Source organism: Nipponia nippon, unplaced genomic scaffold (genome assembly GCF_047370975.1).
Source record: "Nipponia nippon isolate SJK-2023a ecotype South Korea unplaced genomic scaffold, ASM4737097v1 scaffold_11, whole genome shotgun sequence".
NCBI lineage: Eukaryota > Metazoa > Chordata > Aves > Pelecaniformes > Threskiornithidae > Nipponia > Nipponia nippon.
The window spans coordinates 16794776-16814212 of record NW_028262302.1 but is presented as its reverse complement, the minus strand read 5'-3'; the positions used below and the strand labels follow the sequence as shown (position 1 = coordinate 16814212).

The 19437-nt window shown below is 38.5% G+C and overlaps 1 long non-coding RNA gene across 3 annotated transcripts in view; it reads right to left on the bottom strand.

Annotated features, from left to right (window-relative positions):
* Nucleotides 1–12638: 12638 nt before the first annotated feature.
* LOC148056845 (uncharacterized) overlaps nucleotides 12639–19437 on the bottom strand; it is a 234613-nt gene continuing 227814 nt past the window's right edge. For all 3 annotated transcript variants that reach the window (XR_015702164.1, XR_015702165.1, XR_015702166.1), the window contains 3 exons: nucleotides 15136–15204; nucleotides 14032–14188; nucleotides 12639–13116 (listed from right to left, as the gene is read on the bottom strand). This is a non-coding gene — a long non-coding RNA (uncharacterized LOC148056845). The remainder of the gene's footprint in view (nucleotides 13117–14031; nucleotides 14189–15135; nucleotides 15205–19437) is intronic.

The following is a 19437-nucleotide window of genomic DNA, read 5'->3' as shown; positions in this document are numbered from 1 at the left end:
GGTTCTCTGTTTATAGGAACAAATCACTTGTCACTGAAGACAAACTTTAGCTATTTGCACACTCAGCAGCAGTGGTGGTCTCAGCTGACCATTTTTGCACTGTTGATACTCATGGAGATTCGCATTATACCTGAGAACTTACTCAGTCTTGGATGTCTTTGGTAAGACAGTTAGCAAAAACATAGCACCAACCACAAAGGCACCTGATGAAATGGCAACACCTTCAGCAAGAACTAGACTTACATCATGATTGCACAGCCCGGCAGAGGAGGTGGAAGTCTTCTCTGGTCTTTACCCACAGACCCAGGCGCCCAAGAGCTGGGAGGTATTTATCTCAAGACTTTGTCATCCAGTTCCCAGAAAACCGGATACAAATATGCACCATGGGCACCAATGGAAGTCAGATCAGCCCCTTTATGATTAACTGTTTTGGTCCTTGCACAACTGGTTTCATTAGGACTGACCCCTAGAATGAGCCAGGCAGAGCTGCAGGCTCTTAAACTAGGTCATTACTGCAAATAAAAAAAAAACAAAAGGAAAAAAAAAAAGGAATCTTCAAGTGAACTCAAACAGATGGGATCCTCCATAAGAGTCCACATTTTTATTTAAATGTCATGTATACCCGATATGAAAAGCAACATAGATCAAATATATACATCTCTACCATTAAAGATTCCTTTTTCATACACCTGTGAGTGTTTCCACTTCCCAAGACTTCAGCTGTCTGCACTGCCAGGGACCAAAAATAAAATTGTAATTGAAATACAGATAAGACAGAAACCTTTAATTTACCTTCTCCCTGAGCAACAGGACTTTTCCAGCTGCATCTGATATACTTTTTCATGCCTGGGCTGGTGCAAAATTATCTTATCTTTAGATAAAATATTTTAGGGATTTGGGGATTTTGTGTGCCTCAGGACAAAGGACAGTGTTTGCGAGAAGATCACTGCCCTCTTTTTGAGGCAAAATTCCACCCTTACTGAAATTTCAGTGTAATAGAAAAGTATGCTATTTCATTACCATACTATTCGTCATACATTGTAGTCACTTTTACTACAGGAGTGCTTGAACATGAACAGCTGAGTGTCAAAAAGAACTGGTAGTAGAAAATGACTTGTCTTTTCCCAATAAATCCATTGGTCATTATTTTTTTTAACTTTTTTATTTTCTCATCGAAGTGGCCCTTTTTTTTAGCACACTACAGAGCTATATGCAAGACTCATTCCAAGAAAACAGGATTATGCTATAACTTGCCTATCTGATAACATTGGTTATTTCAATATACATTTGTGAATAAATAAAGAATATAACCATAAAGTACAGAACAAAGAGGACAATGGTATGACCCTCACTCAGGACTGAAAATGAAACATTTTCTACGAAATCAATTAATAGGTTGGAAATAAACTCCTGGAAGCAACTTTTAATGAAAATATATGTCTGCGAGCCTTTTCAGCTAAGCAAAGTGCAGACCACAGTACCATTCTGTAAATATGGTAAAACCAACTTTGAAGGAGTTGTGCTGATTTATAGCACCTGATGATGCCAATAACTGAGCTCTGCATAATTTAATCTATTTTCCAAGCAATATTTTCAGTAATGATTCTTAAGAAGTAGCTCCATGCTCTCTCTTCATTTCTCATTTTATAAATATAGACACCTCTGCTGTAGGTAGGTTAGATCTTTATGTGCTGCATTCTGGTTAATAATATCATGGACAGTTCAAACTATGTTGCTATGACAAACAGCAGTTCCTGGTTTTGAAGGGCAGGGACAGAGGGGTTTAGTAACTGTCTCAGTTCACTTCATACATGTGTGCAATGCTGTAACTGATCAAAACCCCCCTGCAAAGCGGTGGGAAGACCAATGCGGAAACATCTAAGCCGGACTTGCTTGATCTTTTCAGGTCTCAAAGCCACTATTTCTGAGTTATCTGCATCTTCCTGTTAGACATGATATCAGAGTAGCATCCCTTCTTCCTATCCCCAGCCCAATTTCTCTTTATTCCAGATAATAGAAATAAGAGTGTTTTAATTATAAAATCTCTGAGGAAAGGATAATTATTAATTACTTTGATTTGCACAGCACCTAGCATAGTAGCGGTTCCTGCACCAAAACCATGAAAATCAATGCATGTAACTAGTGCATGATTCCCATTACTCAGGAAAGAAATGGAGAAAGAAATGAAATTTCATCCAGCATCTCAGCTGGATGGCTGATGCTCCAGACTGCCTAACACCACAACTGCAAGTCATAGAAAAGATGAGACAACTCAGAATGTTATAATTTCCCTGTTTATAGCTACACTCTTATTCCTGCAAATATGGACTCATCACTTTCCTCGTGATGTTTGTCACTGAGTACTCCAATGTTAGTACCTGGATAACAAACAGCCCAGCTGTTTTAACTGCTTACACTCCTTCCACAGCAGATCAAATTTCATCCATTATTCACTATAGCAACTGCAACAAATGAATAAAAGTAAGAAAAAGTTTTCTGTCATACTTTTCAGCAGATTCCCCAGACACTAGTTCAGACACACTGACTAAGCACTTCTGCTCAGCTTTCATCCACACATTTCTCTTTCGGCCAAGAAGGTGAGGAATACGACAGAAAGGTATGACTAGAGAAGCCATGCCAAAGCAGTGAAGAAGGGCAATACCTTTCCTGCTGATAGACCCATGTAATAAATGAGTGCCTTCTTCAAAGACATGTAAACCACACACTTGCATGTCTAAATGTTTAACCTGTGTGTGTTGATTTTACAAGCATTTATGCACGAAAAAACCCAAAATATTAAGAAAATTAAAATGTTAAGCATCAATGATATTCTGGACTTGTTCTAGACTTTTTTGAAAATGGGGTGTTTTGACTTCAGGCCTCCACACTTTAAAGTATCATTTACTTTTTCCCTGAACCATCTTAGAACCAGTCTTTGTTTCCTATTTATGTGCTAATGTGCTCCCTGAACAGTCAAAAAGAGTCATTGCTGATTATTTGCACTCACTGAAAACTTATCCTGTTAATAGCTGTAAAAAGAAGGAAAAAGAAAAAAAGAGAGAGAAAGAGAGAGACAGGATAACAGATAAATAGATAAAATAGATAAAATAGATAAAGTTGGGGAAAAAGTTTATGCAGAGAACAGGAAGAAAAAGGAAAAAAAACCCAAATGACAGACTATTCTTCCTCCTGCTGTTTCAGTGATAGCTATTAATGCATTTTAAAGTCTTCCAGATTGGTCTTAAGAAATCAGTTATCCTGGTCCTTGTTTCAGAAGAAAGACCCATGGGAGCTATTAGCAGTAATCTAAGTTAATAAACTGTAAACTAACTTTTTTTTAAAAGAGGAAAAAAACCCTACAACCTTTGACAAAATAATTGCACCAGTTATAAAACAGCCAAATGCCGGTTAACAGTCACATCAAGCCACTGGGGTGGAAAGAAGATATCCATAACCAGGCCACTTCCAACGAAACTGTTTGTTTTCTCTTATTTGAAGTGTTCTTTTTAAAAAAAAGAATAATTCCTTTGCAAGCCGTAAAATGTTTGAATAATGTCTGATGGTGCTTATCCACTGGCTAAAGTCTCCAGTTAAAATAAAGAGAGGATTTAGGGCTTGATTCACAAAACACTTATCTGCAACTCATACAGCCCTTTATGTTAGAGAAACAGGGCATTTGCATGCAAAAAGTAACTAGCAGTCTGAATCCCAATATTTCCTATTCACAGAATAAAACCCATCATGTGCAACTCCTCTGATATCAGCTATGGTCTCTTGCCTGCATATGTGAGGGAAAGGATAGAGTATACACCCAAACGAGGTTGTTTTGGGCTCTAGAGAAGGAGCTCCCCATTGTCAAATATGCCATTTTCTTCCCTTCCAGACAGCAGCAATATTTACACGAACACAAGAGACTGCAGTAGTGGCAACTCGAGGTGAGGGTACAACTGGTTCTTCTGATGATCCAAAGAACAAAGAGAGAGAGAATTGTGCCTTGCAAGCAATCTTTGACCTCTGTGTCTGAGTGGATCATGGAATTATATTTCTCACCTAGATAATTCCAGTGGAATTAGCATTTTTGTGTTTGGTCACCTAAAAACAATCCTATGAGAGTAAAATTAAATTTGGGTAAAAATTTCCCCTTGAATAAACTATTTTTTGGTTGTCTGAGTGCTTTACCTGGATACTTCTAATAATCTTTTGAACTTTAGCTGAGAGATAGAGAAAATGTCTTCAGAAAAGAGACTAAAAGGCTCAGTTCTGCTTCTTCCACCCCAACTTCAAAGTAAGGAGCATTCTTATTTTGTGTTTTTGGGAAACTCTGGATGGAGCTTGCTCATTTGGACATCTTCCACAGAGTCATGAGGGGAGAAACTATATAGACATGAATGGAGGTCAATCCTCCAGCACAAGTAACTCCCCTAAGTGCTAGTCCAGCAGCACATGTAAAACAAAAAACTTGCCAACATCTCTTCTGGAAATTCCCCTGGCATTAATGCTAGGAGGGACTGCAAGTGAAAAGGTGTTACAAGGAAAAAGTGTCTGTTCATCACCAAAGAGATATTATTCCTGGCATAACCTAAAAGATCCATTTAGCCTTAGCAATTCAAAGGAAGCTAAAGACTAAAAACTTTTTTGCTTTCCCATTTTACTTACCCTTCTTTGTGCACCTACATGTAGGCTGTACAGCTAGGCTAATTTTTCCTCCCGTGCTGCATATTTGACTTCTGTTTGTTGGACAGTGGCTGGTCAATGCTCATCCAAGAGTTTTAATTAGCCTTCTCAGAGAGAGAAACAGATGGGAATAATTTCTAGCTGGTCACACAATGATGGGCTGCACCCATTCTGGTATTCCTGCAATATACAACAGCAATGAAGTTACAAATCGTTACACATTGTTCAGATGATTAACTCTGTGTTTGTATCACATCCAGAACAATGGGACCTAGTTACAACCTGGACTTCAGAGCACTGCCGCCCTAAAGACAAGAGCTATATATGTAACGAACAAAAATAAGTCAAGGCCCAGTGGTTCACTAAAATGTATGGAAGACCCCACTAATGCACTTGTTTTCCCTAAGAAAAAAAAAAATATCTTTATCACAGTGCATGAAAGTAAATATTAGAAGGATGGAGGAAATGTTATTCCTACTCAGTTCAAACACGATCTGTAGTCAGTCATGTTTAACAAATCATATTGCAGCCCGACTTAGCCTTGATGAAACACTCTTTAAGGGCATGATATTGCAAAGGAAAATGGTCCTTATTCATTTAAGTTTTGGCCTTTGACCAATATTTGTTTTATTAGGCAGCTACAATAACAAACACTTTGCACCAAGGTTCTGAGCATAGAAAGTGTGCATTTATGCCCTAAATCAGGTAACAGGGCTATAGACACATAATAGCCAAACTCTTCTGCTAACAAGCCCACTGAGATAATCCAAGCGGAACACCCTCATCAGGGATATTTAATATCCAGAGCAAATAAAATAAGCTGGCCTACTCACACCAGTGGTAAATTTTGAAATCCTGCCATAGTCCGTGGTAAAATTCTTACTGACTGTGATGAAGTCATGATTTCACCCTAGATGCACATGCTGTGAAGGACCTGTGGTGACTTGCGTGGGTTTAGGGGAAGCTGGGAGCATCTGCTAAACCAGAGCCCTCCAATTCCCTGCAGCTGCCTTTCATCCAGCTTGCAGACATAAGGTTCAATAGAAAACCCATCAAAATCAATGGAGTCTTTTGATTGGCTGCTGCTGTCTTTGGATTAGGACTACAGAGAGAGGGCAGATCATCATCCTTCCTTACTAAAGTATTTAAAAGTTGTCCTTTAATAACGCTAATTTAATATACACTGAATACTGATAAAACGCTGGTTATACATATTTCCATCTGGTTCATACCCTGTGGAAGCACATCTCAGACTTTGTATTGCTCTTCCTGGGGGCTGAATGTTTTGCACTTCTTGGTGACTCGGGCCATTAATGTTAAATTATCTACAAGGGCCCGTTTGTTTTTAAAACTCCCCAGTCTGCAAGTGAGCATGCGGATTTTAAACTCTGGTTTGAGAAGTCCGAAGTTTTCTATGGGGATTATTGCATTTATACATCACAGCCAATCCGAGGGTGTCTAAAGCCTTCAAACAACTGACACCATATGTCTGGGTACAATGGAATCTACAGAATTATCAGCAACAGCAAAAATGTCTCATTACACACCGAGAGCTGCAAACACATAAGTATATTGAGTAGCATGTATGCTCACAGAGAAATTAATCAACTCAGATGCATACAAAGGGATTTCCAAAGTGCTAAAAACATATTTCTGTGAAGAAATGCACTATGCCAGGCTGTGATTTGCAATATAATAAATAATCCTCCTAAAATTCACTTAACTTTCACTCTTTCTAATGTGAGGCTTCACAGATTGTACAGAATATGCTTTGCGTGACACAACATACAGAAGAGAGCACATGAGAAAAAAAAAAAAGAAATCCTTTTTCAGGTCAGTAAAAAATGTTCCCAGAATCCTGGCAAAATCTGCAGAATGTATTGTATTTGTATTTACTCTGTTTACGTATTTGTTTGTTTGTCACATCCTGGCAGAATTCTACCAAACATTCACTTCAGATACTTAGCAATGTCTACAAAATTATAGCTGTGTTTTCGGGAGGGGTGGGGAATACAAAGTGACGATTCACATCAAGAAATCTGGTTTCATGAAAAAAAAAAAAAAGAAAACAGGATAAGAAAGCGACAATCTGGACTAAGTTGTAGGAAGAGAAATTTTTATGAGCAAGTTAAAAATAGTATGATATAAATGGAAATAATAGTGGATAATAATAAATGGTATTTAGCAGTGTTTTTCACTGCAATATCATCTTTTATCCACAATTGCACAGTACCTTAAAGAAACAGGTTATGAATTCTGAACACCTGAATATTTTATTCACACAAATGAATGAATAGTTCATCCATAAAAAATGTGGACATTCTGTTGAGTAAGTGCTCCCTAACATGAAGTATAGGGTCCTCATTTGGCATAAAAGATGAGCCCTCCAGTATTTCTGTGAGGAGTACATATTACTAACGCTTACAGGGGAGGTGAGGAATAAAAAGGATAAATACCTTGTAGATCTGGTTGCATTTTTTTAAAAATGAGAAGAGTATTAATTTGAACTGCCGTTTAAATGAAATCAAATGCTTCTTAAAAGCACGTCAATTTTTACAAATGGTTCATCTTTTGTGAAAGTTCATCGTATTTATTTGTAATTCTTTTTGGTTCTATTTTGATTCACCAAACAGGTAAACTTTTACTTTTAACAATCTAAAATAACTTTCTGGAAAGTTCTGGGCTAATGAGTGACCAAGGCAAGAATAATATCATTTACCTATTGAACAACATTAGCCAGTAAACTGTTCATTGCCTTTAAAGCCTCTTGTGGGTTTTAATCATGACACAAGAGTCACAATTTCTAGTTCCAGCCAGAGAAATTTATCCTGTAACACCAGGAAAACATCTGCCTTTCTGCCACCTTAAATGAGGACAGTAATAAAGATAAGCTTTGCAAGTCATCTGTAAATTACTGTACAGTTTGTTTATAAAACTTTGTTATTAAATAATTATTATAATTGATTAATTAGAATTAGAATTAATTAATTAGAATTATTTTATTGTATTGTGTTGTATTAGTGCTACCACTTGTAGGAAATATCAGTTGTGGTCCAAACTGGTCTGACTCTTGATTCGCAAAGGTGAATTAAGCAGCTAAAAAAAGTATTTGTTTTTTTTTTTTTGCTGCTTTGTCTATCAGTCTAAATTCAAACATTTAAGTACATGCTGAAAGCCAAGCAGAAGAAAAGTGAAACATAAACATATGTAATTGTTGAATCAAGGCCCAGAAGTAAAAGACATTATTGTCTCTGAAAAGTAAACTCATCTTACAATTTTTCTGACCTTTTCATGGCACAGGGTATGAAGAATGCCATACAAAAATGGCTGTTCCCAACAGATTCTTAGATGCAGTCTGCAACATGATGAATTTGGGGTAGTTGGAATAATTGTCAAGGCTAGAGTTATTTACTCCTAACTGAACCAACAAATCTTTTAAAGTGAATTCCTAAAGATTTCAGCATTATTTTCTCACCTGTTACCCATTAGCCCTCTGCTGCTGTGTCTGAGCATAAATTTAATTGTTGAAGTGCAAATTTTCTTCTATCTAATTGCAGTTTGCAAACATACTACAAACTAATCTTGGAAAAAAGCATCAGTTCAATCTGGATAGAAAACCTCAGTAGAGAAGTACGAGTAGCACCTTATTTGTGCTCTATCAGTGTGAGATGACTTGGTTTGCTCTCAGCAATAACAATTTTCCTCAGATCTTTTGTGAGTGTCTTGGGACCAAAAAGATAAAGAGCCATGTAACTCACATGGCAACTAATAGGTGACAACAAAAGTTCAGGTTTGGCCCTTGACAGTGAAGGAAATGTGTACTTTTGTATGAAGAGAGATGTGTTTCACTGTGGGCTGGGGCAAATTTCCCATTTGAATTACATTTAGGATGTGGCAGAGTTGGGTGCCAAGGGAGCCCATTGTGCTATCAGGAAGGAGAACATGGATCTGAATGGGCTCCAGGTTCAATATGCAACATTTTTGTCTCAACACAAAAGTTTTTTTGCAATGCTGTTGGGAGATCCTTCTTCTGGAGGATGAGGCAGCTGTGCCTGTGTGTCAGGCTGGATGCTTTGCCCTCAGAGCTGGAAGGCCAGCTTGTTTATACTCCGCACCATGCAGCAAAAAGAGCGGTAGTAATATGCTGAGGCAGGCTCCAGCTTTTGATGTGCTGCCACAAGGCTCTCATGTTTCCTTGCAGTGTCGTGAGTGCAGCCTGGCATGAAGGAGCCAAGTGTTTATTTAGGGACCCAGCCATCCTCCTCTCCTGTTACTGCCCCTCCGCAGATGCTGTTTCTTTCCCACAGCCCACTACTGGAGAGGAGAGCAGGAATTTGAGGGTCTTCTCACTTCAGAATGAAGAAAGAAATCAACACAGACCTCATAAAAAAGCATAAACCTAAAATGAAATTATATTGCAGAAAAAAACTAAACACTAGGGGTTGACCTCTAGCATCAGGAACTTGAAAGAGGATGATGATCCTTCATGCAAAGCAAGAATGTACAAGATATTCTACCCTCTTGCTAGACCGCGATACTATGAAAGAGGGTCAGAGGGGAACCCAGGTGAGCCATACACTCACAGAGAGAAGAATTTCCCTTGCAGTGGCCACAATGAATGTGTTTGCTGAACCAAATATAAGCAGAGAGCAAACACCTGCATTCCTGATGTTGAAGGAAAAACAAAACATAATGACAAACCTGTACTCCTTTGGTTCTAACATTCTGGAAGCAAAATTCAGTTATAATTCAATCTCCTCAAAAAATGACTTTTGTTTCCAAGGCTACTTTTTGGATCAGAAATAGAAATCTGATTTACAGAAACATTTTTAACTATTCTGAAAGTGCTGGTGATTCTATATATTGGTTTTGAATTTTAAACTATATGTAACCTAAACAGTAGTGTCTTACAAGGAGATTGCCCTTATTGCACAGGCATTTGTGTTTGCCATGGCTGCTAGGATGATCAGCTGTGTTACTGTAATTTAGAAAGCCACCCAAAGAAACTGGAGAACATTCAACTTTGGTTTAACAAACTTAATGTATGGCATAGGCTGTTCTGAGAAACTGTATATATAATTCAGGCCCTTTGCGCCCATGTAGATACCTGTTGGTGCAAAGAGTTACTGATATTATCACAAACTTTTAATACGTACCTGCCAAATTATTATTTGACTTCCTTTTCATGAGTCCCTAAAATGCAGGGAGTTTTTTTGTAGGCACTTGATACTCAAACCCTTCTTTTTTATTCATGTGGTATAGCATGTTGTTCTTTATTGGTCTTCAGGTCACTGGTGGTGAAAAAGTATGAAACAATTCTGTCTGTCTCCTTTCCCTTAAAAAAGGGTTGAAAAGTGAAATGGCTTTGTAATGGCATATGGCTATCCAACACTGTTAGCTGCGTGACAGATTACAGCAGGACCTGTTGTAGATGGATGTTCTGTAGGGTCCACTGAATAGGGCATGCATTTATGTTTCACAATAGATACCCTATAAAACAAAAATTGATTACTGCCTTATAGTTAGGCTAGATTTAGAGTAGTTCTTTATCTCACTCACACTGATTTCATCTGGGAGATCTCAAATTGCTTTCAGACTCTGGCCTTCACTGCTTGCATCGTTTTTGAAAACAGAACTTAAGCACATTGAAAAATTCTTCCCACAGTTTGCAAGAGGATGTCAATGTTAGGTCCAACATTCAAGCATTTTGCATTCACTGAGACTTCACTTAAATTGACTTCTGAATAGGTATTGGGGCATAACTCAAGGTACTGAGTGTCCACATCAGGGTTGTGAATTTGTAGACAGAAATATCCAGCAGCTTCATGGGCTATCAACCTATCTGCAGTCTTTTTGATTGCCGTAAGGCGTTTCAAGGAGAGAGGAGGACTGCAACCATAGAGCATGATGTAGAGATGAGCATGCTAATTCTATGATGCCTGTAGAGTTAACTAAGTTCTAAAAAAGCTGTCAATGGTGACGAGTTTTTAAATAACAGATTTTTGGATTATAAAATAATCCATTGTTTCAACTGCAGTTTGCATCAGAAAAGAATAAATTTCATTTCAGCTTTCTTGACTTTGCTCTGGAGCTTTCAGAGATCAAGTGAGGGCATATTCTTCCATGAAAAAGACTTGAAAACCACATGAAAACCCTCTCAAGGTTTTATTTTTCTTCTTTTTCATAGTGCACAATGGGATTATTTCTGATTTCTTGACATGTTGCGGATGGGAAATGGTTTCCTGCCTGCACTACCCACTAGTAATTGGTTCCAGTGGATTTCTGGATACATAACTGGGGTAAAGGCTGCAAAATTATCTATTAGATTGCCATCGTGAGAGATTTCTTTGCGTATTGCACTTCATTTGGCTTAATTTAATTTTTCTTTAGAACTGCCTCCATTTTCAGGTTATCCTGGAGTATTGCAAATTTTACGGGAATCTCAAAGTCCATTGTTTATTTGATTTTCTACTTGTATATTTGCATTTTTCCTAGAAATCTTAAAGAAACTCCTGTTCTATTTTTAAAACAATACTCAATGTGCATGATACTTGAGTATCACCCTTTAATGCTTGGCTCAGCATTCTTCACCCTTCTGTTACAAGTGAGACAGAGTAAAAAACAGTCCATGGTAGATCTGGACACTGGGCTTATTTAAGAACCAACAGGACCAGAGCTTTTACCCAACTTGATTATCTCACACTCTCATTCACACACTAACCTCACCAGCATTACATTTGCTAAATTTTGACTTCCCTTCCAGCCAGGGATCACTGTTAGCCAGGGAGGGTTGGGCAGAAGGTTGTGCTTGTCAGGGCTTGTCCCTGGGCATCTGTTGGCATCTGTTTTCATCTTCTTCATCCCCTAGATCTTCCCCACTTCCGGGATCTTTCCTCCAGCCTTCTTTCGGGGCCACCTTCTTCTTTCTGAGACCACTTCTTTTCAGGAACCCTTTGTTTTGGTACCAGGTCTTCTTTCTGGAAACCAAGTCCCCCATTTTCTCTATCTAGATAGTTCATGTGCAGAAGCCCAACAGATGAGCAGCCACCCTGTTAGTTGTGTTTAATTCCTCTTTGTTAACTGAAGGATTCAAGATACACCACTTTTATCTAGTCCAGGTGTCATCAAAATTTACAGCCAGCCTGCACATATTGCAGCCAGCAAGTAGCAGGTTTCTGCTTGAGAGTTCAAAAGTTCAGTTTCAAACATTCACACCCCCCCACACCCATGCACCTAATTATCTGTTACCTGTTAACATTCATAATTTAAGCTATTTTTTTTCACATGCCATTTTTCCATGCTTTTTGCTGACTTTCTCTGCATTGCAATACTTAAGAACAGTGGGGTTTAGAGCCATGTGGCTAAGCCTGACCTTGTGTGGTCCAGAGCATTCCTCCCACCTGCTTTTGTGAGAGAAAATGAAGGATATTCAAAAGACATTCGAAAAGCAGCATTGCCCGTTCAGGCAACACACAGCTCGAGGTGGGGCTGCCCCAGCCACCACAGACCTGCCTGGGGCAATGCAGGTGCAAAATGCAGCCTGCCGTCCTCAGCCTTGCCAGCTCCCCCATAACAAGTGAAGGACTTGACCCACCGTATTTCAAAACCTGATGAGTAAAGCAAATTAAATTTATTCTATGGTAAAACATTCTTGAAGGACTCGTGCTCAACGGGGGTTCATACCAGCGTAACTATGTACTTTTACAGTCAGACTGTAATTGCAGAATTGAGGCCTAAGCTACATTTCAGTGATTATCACTTGAGGATATATTTGCAAATACTAATACTGCATTTACTAACTGAAGGATCGTGTGAAGAGATAAGAGAAAAAAGGGGAAAAAAACAAGACAACGTGTCTACTTTCCTGATCACGGTTAACTAGCGACGCCCAGGGTACAAAACAACAAAACCACACAGAGTCATCTTTATCTGCACAGATAACTTTATGTAGGTCTGTGGTCAAAGCCCCCAGGGGCTTTACTGTAAAGCTCAGTAAGAAAACATATTCATGTTTTTGATGTCTAACATTCTTACTACATAACATTTCTGGAATAATTTTTTTTTCCTGCAATAATTTTCACAGTCTTCACTAATATTCCTTTCGGTCAAAGCTGAAAAGAACGGAGAAAAAAATTAAATAAAGCACTGTGGAGAGAAACTTAAACAGAATGGGACATAAAAATTCAGGACATCTATGTTTGATGCCATCATTAAAAAAAAAATAAAAAGAGGGAGGAGGGAAAGAGGGATGACAAAGTGAAAAGAAAAAATGCAGCAACTCTTTTATGTGAAGATTACATTTAAAAATAACCAACTAACAGTCTGCACTTTTCAAAAGACTGACGTCCTGAAACGCATTTAGATTGATGCAGCCTGAGCCTGAAGTTCTCTTGCTGAGTAAACAGTCAAGTGTTCTTAATAGGAATTGCAGTTTCTCGACATCTGTTGGGGAAAAGGGAATGGTGAAACAACAATTTAGACTGAGATTGGTTTTGTTAAATGCATTTAAATTCCAAGATTAGTGGTGTTCTTTCTTTTTCAATTAGCATTTACTTGCAGAAAGGTTACAGATGAAGGGGTTGAGAAAGAGTTCTTTGGGGGAGGGGGGTTAGCTCCCAGGGCAGTACAGAATGCACTAAAATGTGTAACACAGACTAGCATAGGACTTTAACATAAACTTACAACTTATGCAAAAGTGAGTGCCTTTGAAAAGCTCTATGAAGGAGGAAAAAAATTAAAAAAACAATAACCATGAATTCACTTTGTTGAGCTCCTAAGAACCAAGCTGGAATTCATATATGAAAAAATATTATTATTGCCTTTCAAAGGAATTTTCCAGCCCATTCATTCTGCAATTCCCCATGCTGATTAGACTGTGAGAGGACTGTGACTTCTTAGGGGTCACAGAAGGGTAAAAAGAAAGGAAGGCTATAAGAAATGTCCTACCTGCTTTGCCGCTTTTCAAAAACAAGCTCTCTTTATGAGTTTTGTCAAGCAAAGGAAGTTTCTTTTAGCCCAGTGAAACAGTTGTTGCTGTTTTGGGGAAACTGCAATAATAACAAAACCTGGAATGTTCTGCATTGTCTTGCCCTGTTTCGCTCTGGAACGTATGTCAGGCCTTGAGTTATCGTTCCAGGCTGAGGCTGCTGCAACTGCTTTGATTTCAGTGTAAAGATGAAGCGATGAAGAATACTCCCAAACCTGTACCATGCAGAGGACTTTCCCCACCCCCAGTAGTACACTTTTTTCAGCATATGGATTTCGTCTAATTCCATCCTTTATATCTGTAGAACTTGTGACTGTTCTATGTTGCTTTGGCTTTTTAAGTTTGCTATCACTGTTTGTTCTTTTAAATACCTGGAATCAGCATGTTGTGTTTGTTTTCTTCCTTTAGAGCATTTTGGGTTATTCTTTTTCCTTTGCAAATCCTGGAAATATACATTATTCCTCAGTGACTGACAATGTGCTCAGAGCTGGACAAAGATGATTCAGTCCCTGCCTGAACACCTGGGAACTGTAAAAAGAGATGCAAAACAAGATAAACCTCAACCAATTTGGAAAACCAAAGAAAAAGAACTGCATATATTTTTTTTTTCTATCACTCTAAATTCAACAATGTTTTAAACTGTTATTCCAAAGCACCTGCAAGTCAACAGAAAGAGTCCTGTTGGCTTTGCTGTTTAAGTGCAAGAAGCATCATGAAGAGCAACACACGTGTTAGCATCAGTACAATGTGTTTGGTGTTCTCTCTGCTGGTAAAGCAATGTCAGCCTACAGGAGTTCTGTTTAAACCTCTCTCTGGACACTTAAAACTAGCTGAGATTGATTGCACTATTTATTGATCTCATTTATATTGTCTTGGAGATTTCAACCTAATGCTATTCTGATGAAGTGCAGATAAAGTAGGCTGTGGTGGTTAGCACTGTGTACTTTATTGCACAGAGCCGTTAAAGGACCAGTGTGAACAGAAAGTATGAACAAATGAGTGCACAGTTGGCCCTGTGGAATATTTAATTTTCTAACCACAAGTAGATGTGATCACAAGAGACTTTACAGGAAACTGGGCTTTGGACTCTTGCTCTTTCAAAGGGAGAGTCCCCCACCCCTTCCTTTTCTCCTTCTCAGAAACCTTCACTTCTTTCTATATCTGTCTCACCTTGTAAAACAGATAGTAACAGGCATGTCCTCTGCTTTCTGCTTAACACCCTGGTTTCCAGTAGGCCTCCCCATCATATGTTAATACCACTCGGCCTGACGTCTCATTTCGGTATTATAGTTAAGCCCATGGTGTGCTAGCCTGGTCACCTATTGCAAAGCCAGGGCTGTTCCATGGGTGACAGGAGCAGTTTTATTGATGGCAGTGGAGCCATGACAGGTTACACTATCTGAGGACCTATCTGAGGACCAGGCACACAGAGCAGTGTTTTGTTTTGGAAGAAACAAGAAGCTTTAAGTACATACAGCTTTCCTGCTGTAGCAATCTTGATCCATGCTTCGGGATGCTTGATCTGTTTCCTTGTCTTATATGTCCTATCACACAAAATAAACGTTTAGTTAGAAAAGTTTTACTCCTGTAGCTAGTTCCACTATTGCTAGAGGAATTATTTCATATAAATAAAGGCTGCAAGCTCATCCCTTCAATTATTTTGTTCAATACAAATAGTCAGGTAACTTGCCAAAAATAACATTTCACAAAAAATGGAACCTGACAAGTCCTCTGTTTTTGCTTTAAGTAGAACTACTCTGTATCCTACAAAAAAAAAAGACGATAAATCTTTAGGTAAGGGCTGGGCTGAGTCTTCAATTTCCACCTAAAGAGAAGTGCTAAATAAACTGTACCACATCAGCTGTATCTCCAGAAGGTTCTGTGTCACAGATACAATGCTCCGACACACACTTTTTTGCAACTTCTACCCTGTCCTGGGTGCAGTAGGTATTTCTATCAGCAGCAAATCATAATGTACCATATGTCTGTCCAGCTGTGCTAGTTGTAGGTAAGAGGTGATCCCTGGTTTTACATATTTGCCTGCCATGGAACAGACAATGTAGGTATCTGGCCACCACAAAAAGGACATTTGCTGTTTCAAATCAGGTTATTTCACCCATGCTTTAAAACAGACATTTAGTAAGGTCTTTGGGTTGAGTGAACATGTTCAAGACACAGTCCAACCTATGGAGACTTTGCATTTTATATCATACTAAAACACACTGTGAATGATCTAAGGATCTAGATATGCCAGATAAATATTACTGTGCAGCTGCCTATCTGGGAGGGGTTAGATAGCAGCACTGCATATGGTTCTACTTGGAAGAGGACACTGAGCATCTTTGGATTTCTTCCTGCCTGGCGACTAGCTGAGCCCCTGTGATGTTCCTGCAGCTGGGGAAGGACATGCTGTTGAACGCGAAGTATTCTTAGCAGTAGCTACAGGGATCAGGTCCTGATCAGGTCAGCTTTACTCATTTTAGACGTACTGGGACGCTTCCCAGAAGAAGTTACCCATGTGCAAAGATACTTAATGTTTTTTCAAGCTGGTGGCTCAAAAGGATGAATTGTGAAGATCTGAAAGAGGAAAAACAATTTTCCACATAAAGGAGGAGTTGTGGCACAATGGACTGTGTTTTTTTACACAGATTCCACTCAGTTAGTTGAACTGAAACGAAATGCAGTCAGAGATGCCTGAAAAGAAGAGGTTGAGGAGGCAGAAAACTAAACCTGAATGAATCTGGGTCTGGAATTTGTATGAGTTGTCCTCTTTAGTTTGCTTGGGGCTGAATTTATTGTATATTAAAGGCTTTAATCAAATGCTCTGGGTCATATGAATGTATTTTTAATGCTTTTATGGTGTGGCATGTTCTAAGCAAAAAGTGTCATCCCACATATATCACATTTTTCTAAATTTGCATTCTCCCAGATGGTCACATTTATTGACTTTGTGAAGTTAACTGTCTCTCCCTGCTTCCAGCCAATCAGGGTTTGCTGGAGGATCAAAGAAAGTGAATCCTTCATTGTTTCATCTACTACTGAGAATGACCCAAAACCAAAATCTCTTGACACCAACACCCCCAAACGTCAGTCCCAGATTAGCACAGAAAGTTCCTGGACCAAATTGTATTTTCATTTTTTACAATTTCCATGAAATTCAAAAATATGTTACCTGTGAACATGAGCACTTCTCTTGCTATCAAGTTATTTGCAGCCTCCAATATTAATCACATTTTGAGGTAAAAAAAAGCCCATTTCACACCTGCTGAACAAACTAACTTCCCAGCTATTATTGCAAATATACTCATTTGTATTTATGTGACCCAGAACTCAAGAAAAGTACTCAGTTCCTTGCATCTCTAGAAACTGAACTTTAAATAACTTGCAGGGGAATAATTTTTTTTCTGGTTCTTCTAAGACTGCTTTTTGCAGCTATCAATCTTTATTAATTAAAAATTCACAAAATTCAATTCAATTCCTTTCTTTAAATCATGCTAAAGGAAAATGAACAACAAAATGCCCACAGTCCAGGTAGCTGCCAATTCCTTTTCTAGTAAGTGTTTAATCACTGATTTTTTTTAAGTCCAAGTGTAATAGTATGGGAATTTAATCATCGTTTCTATTAGTACAACTGCTTGAGAGGGTCTTGAAGACATTTCCTTTCACTTTAGTTTGCCCTGTGGATAAGTAGAGCACTTTGGTTCTGTATTGATTTGTCCTTTACTGCAGTGATCACCTTTCATTTTCAAGCATTCACCTTCCATTCATGAGCATTAAATCCCTATTTAAAAGAAATAATAGAACCGGAATGGTGGCTCAATAGGGCAATGATCAGTGGAAGAACCCAGATGACTTTATCTGGGTCAGAACTTTATTTCATTAGGTTGAATAGCGATTTCTTGCTTTCCCCTTCTCGGGTAGTGACAGGCCTTCCCTCTTCCTGAGGATGTGAAGACCAGCTGCCTTGAGATAAGAGAAAAGGAAGGGAAAGAAAGTGCATTTATAAAGGACACTGGTCTACACGTGCAGTTTGCAGCATATAAAAGCCCCCTGTGTGTGAATATGGGCTAACACATCAGCACATGTCTGTTTTGAAATGAAGAGCAGCAGGTACATTTTGACACAAATTCAAATCAAACGTGTGCCTTTGATATCATACTGGCAAAACTCGATCATATGCTTTGCTAATCGAGTGTGCCGAGTCTCCTATGCTTATGTTTTTTGGAATTAAATTGCATGACTGTGCTTTGCTCTGTAAAATGTGTAAATGTGTAAATTATGTCAGGACAGATTGCAAATGCCAGTTGAAGAAATAAAAAATATGCTGCACTCATTGTAAAGAGTGCAGGGGTGTGGCCTGGGAGATGGTGAGAAGGGGTTAATGCCTCCTAGCAAAATTCCTGGAAGAAACAGATTGATTTATTAACTGTTATTTGTATTACTAGTATTAACAGCTTGGTGAAGAAACACCAGAAAACCCAGAAAACCCCATTCAGGACTTAGAGCCGGCAAGATTGTATCAATAAATGCAGAGCCATAGTTTCCACCTGGAAGAGTTTGTTGCACAAGAGTCAAGATGGAATAAGTGGAGTGAGTGGAGGAAAGGCAGGGTGTCTGCGTGAAAATGGCGCGGAGTTACGTTTTGGCCCTATTTCAAGAGAACACTTAAATAAGAACTTAAGACCAACCCCTCTAAGAAAAGCACTTAAGCAGAAGCTTATGCACAGTAATCAACAGGAATGTGCCCTTGAAACAGGGCCAATATATACAGCTTGCTTGATACATTATATTTACATATATGGAATTATTTTATCATCTTTAAATGTATTTTAATTATATTTTAAATATCCAATTAAGTCACAATTGTCTCTGCTCCCTCATTGTTTACCTCTTTTTCTCATTCTTTCTCCCTTGAAATAATGACTTGGGATTACTCTCCAGATACTCCTCTGTTCTAATTTCCTATCTTACATAAAAGGGATCCTGAAAACCAAGGACTGTATTTGAAATCAAGGTGCATGAAGATCTCAACAGATTGCTTCCTCTTTCAAAGGTTGATTTTTCTCATTTTAGAGAGGCAACAAATTCCTGCTCCCATTGAAATCAGGATCAGCAAGAATTTGTCCCTGAGTTCAGCTCACACATCCCATTCCACTGTGCAATGGAATCACCACCGAGGAGGGATCTTGCACCTCTTGGATGAGATTCATTTAAATAGGTATCAGATGACTGGGCTGAAGCAGATATGAGCTGATTGTGAGATCAATTTAAACATATGTCATTCAGAGCACTGGAAATAAATATACTGATTTTACAGACTCTTTTCTAGCCCCAGCTATTTGTTTATGTGGATCATGTTTAATCTATGGAGTTATATAATCATTTCTGTGCCTTTATGACTGAATATTTAATATTTTATCATCAGACATATTTTGTAGTCATGTTTGAACTTTTTGCTTTGATGTCCTGAACTTCACAACTGTACCTTCTCAAGAAGGGGAAAAATCCTTTAAAACCAGTGTGAAAAAGTATTCCAAGGAAAGACCATTTGCTATAAATACCTACAACTATATGTAACCTAGTATCACCAAATTTCTAGAAATCATAGATTAAGGTTTCTCAGGGTTTAGTTTTCAAACAAGGATCTGTAAGTCTCATACGTGATGATTTTCCTTCCCCCAGGAGCAGAACAGACTTACTACTTCACAGCAAGCTTCCAGGTTGGTATGGAACTGCTGAACATTAGTATTCACATGGCCATGGGTCCATTTGAGCAT